Here is a 3,403-nt window from a genome sequence, read left to right on the forward strand (position 1 = left end):
TGACTATCAAAATAATTATGTTCATCTTCATCATCAAGAAATGTTAATACCTACAGGTTCTCATCCTCTGGAAACAAAAGAAGAACATCTATTCCAAAGCAACAAATCCTGAGACCCAAAATCTGAAGCTTAGATACCCTTAAAATATATATGTTGGTTTAGCTTAGCAGTTGATACAATGAAATGTCTGCCTGTACTTAGCTCCTTCACAGTCAAAAAATTCAAAGAAAGCACAATAATATACATAATCCAGACTCTCTGTTTATTTTCCCTCTTTGTGGCTTATTTTTCTTTACTCCTTTTAATTTATGACTGTCCATACTCTGTTTCATTAAAGATTTTGTTTTATTTTTTAAAGAGTGGTTTACTTTTTTTTATAACTCTCTATAATCTTTTTCTTCTCTCTCCCAAGCCTATGTACATTGATCCAACACTGCAACCTATTTAGAGGTCTATATCTGTCTGAATTTGTCTTTATTGCATATCTGTAATTATTTTCTGACCAGAAGTGCCCCCTGCCTTTTTTAATGCTAAGTGGGTATGTCTAGGTCAACACATCCCTGCCTGCTTGCTCTGCCCAGTCCAACATGGCAGAGGCCTGTTTGCTGCCTCTAAGAACCATATATATTGCGCCATTTTAGGCATACAGCTGGTCTATGTTGCCATTAAGCAAGTTGTTGCACTCTGCTCACAGACCCCCATTTAAATTTAAATAGCGGAACCTCCTGAAAGAGTCAGAGCCATTCACACTGGCAAACCAGGAAGCCTTGTTTAAGGAGCCCTGCAGTTTTGCTGCTACTGCGGAGTCAGGAAGCCTTCTCTTAAAAGAATCATGCCTCTGCTTGCTTCTAGCAAACAGAGTCCACCCAAGAAAATGCTGCTACCAAAAAGCCATGCTTTCCTCTGTCCTTTTGTGTCTAAAATTCCTTTTTAAGGTTTCTCAGGTTTTATGTGGATATAGTCGACCAATTTGTAGTCTCTGTGAAATCTGTGTAAAGTAAAATCTCCATCACATATATTTTCTAATTGTTTTGTTTCTCTTGATTAAGTGTATCTAATGCCACTGATAGGAGGAGCAGGAAAACAACTAGCAATTTTGTCTAGGATAGTACACAGTTTTGAAGAACAATTTTATATTCTATAGAAAATAGATGAAGAATCAGAATAGATATGATCCAACCTGAGTTTTAGTCAGATTTTTCCAGAGAGCTGCATCTCTCTTAATGTTTGTGTAATGAAGTCACTTCATTGTTTCAGCTAAGGCATTTTCCCATTACTTGTATAAATATCAGAAATTATGTAATACAATAGTGATTAATAAAAAATTTCTAAGGGATTATCAACTATGTGTTACATATAAACATATGTGCATACATTGTGTTCAAATTCATTAAATATAGTTGGTATGAAATAGTTTTAAAGAGACAATGCCATCAGAAGGGAAAGAAGGAAGGAATGAGGTAGGGAAGAAAGAGAGAAAGAAAAGAAACAAAAAAAGGGAAGAAAGAAAGAAAATGCTAACAGAAAATTGTGACCACTAGCATGCTTTATTATGAGCAATAAAATGTGACCGGTAGCTCTCTGGAGGAGAAGCGCACAACAGTGGATATTTACCTAAAGAACATTTTTTACTAAAATAGCATAATAATTTATAACATTACAGACCGCTCAGTAGTTGCTATAGGATACCTTAAACAGACAGTATACTATGTGGCACAAATTATAGTGATTTGTGGAAGTGTACTGTGGAAGACTAGAGCACTAAAGAAAGAAGAATAATGTTCTTCCTTAAATCTTGGGGAAAAACAGAGCTCAGCACATATCTCTAAGCAACTTCAAATAGTATAATGCAACAAAGTTGCAGTCTTCAAAATGTCAAATATAAATGACAATGGTATTATGCTAGGAAAAAAATAAGAGGGACAGTGACCGGTACTTTCTTAAAAAGTTGTTTATGGTTTTGCAGTATATGGTACAAAAACCCACAAGTCAGTCACCTGCATGGAGAATAAGAGTTGATACAGTGCTGAACTCTAAATAGTGTATGTATTATCACAGCCTCTCCCCACAGTCTGAGATATCACAAGAGGGAGTAGAAAGGTCCAAGATGCAGAAGGAGTATACGTCTGTAGCTCACTATTTGCTGAGCAAGATCTCACAAGGAAGGAATTACACATAATCAGACTTGCACAGGGTCAAGCCAGCCACAGTCCCAGGATAGATGGTAGATGGACTTATCTGAAAAACTATGTGAGGAGCTATTGCCAGCTGTGGTTGCTGGAGGAATCAGTTCCTTCAGGCATGCAGTCCTTGAGAGGTTGCCTCTGCTCCAGTAGATGGCCCCCTACCCATTCTCATACAGGTAGCAAAGTAGACTTGGTTAAAATAAGAGAGCTTGTGAAGTTAGGAGGACATATTGCAAGTAGGAGAGGGAATAGTTGGAGGGATGGAATGGGAATTGGTTCATCCAAATAAATTTTATTCATCTATGAATATTAAATAAAATATTAAGAGATGATAATAAAGAAAAACTCTCTTAAGTTACAACCTTGGAAGTACTGCAAGAGATCTGGTGAAAATCATATTCACTCATGAAATATGTGTGAAAAGAGACAACAGCTAGGAAACATGGTTTTTGATTGGGGTTCTGTTATGATTTGAATCAAAAATAATATCTTCTAGATGCTCCCGTGTTAAATAAAGAATTAATTGTTAGTGTTTGGATCAAGAGTGCCTCAATTTTATCACTAGATTAATCCTCTGATAAAGATTAGGTGAACTAATTGGAGATGGGACCTCTTAGAGGAAGTAGGGACATGCCTTTATAGGTATATGTTGTTCAAGGACCCTCCCTCTCTGCCTCTCTCTGCTTCCTAGATGTCATACAGTGAACAGCTTTCTTGCATTTTTGTCAAGATGTTACTGCCTTACTACAAGATAAAAGAACTAGCCATTCCTACCTGGATAACTCTTCCAAGGTACCTCTGCAGGTAGTTGTGAATATGACCAATTGAATCTTCGGGAACATCTTAGTCGTAGTAAAGAAAATGTAAGAGGACATGAGAAAAAAGATAATGGACTTTTTTTCCTCTAATGTCAAGAGACATATCTCATGTTTTTTATTTTACTTTTAAATTTACTTTGTGATTTTAAATTGAAATGATTTTGAGCACCTGCAAAGCAATTTTTTTTTTTAATAAAGGGTTCTTAAGAAAGAAAACAGATCGAGAATCTGAAGATTCAGTGAGAACCAGTATTTGCAGCATGGTGGAATAACCAGGTAATGTTTTACTATATGAACAGTTGCTTGCTTAAGTAGGGATTTCCTTCCAGCTGGGGATGTTACCATTGAAAACACATCTAAGAAAAGGGTTGTCTAACATTCTTTTCTTTGTATGAATCA

This window comes from Chionomys nivalis, chromosome 16 (genome assembly GCF_950005125.1).
Source record: "Chionomys nivalis chromosome 16, mChiNiv1.1, whole genome shotgun sequence".
NCBI classification, from domain to species: domain Eukaryota; kingdom Metazoa; phylum Chordata; class Mammalia; order Rodentia; family Cricetidae; genus Chionomys; species Chionomys nivalis.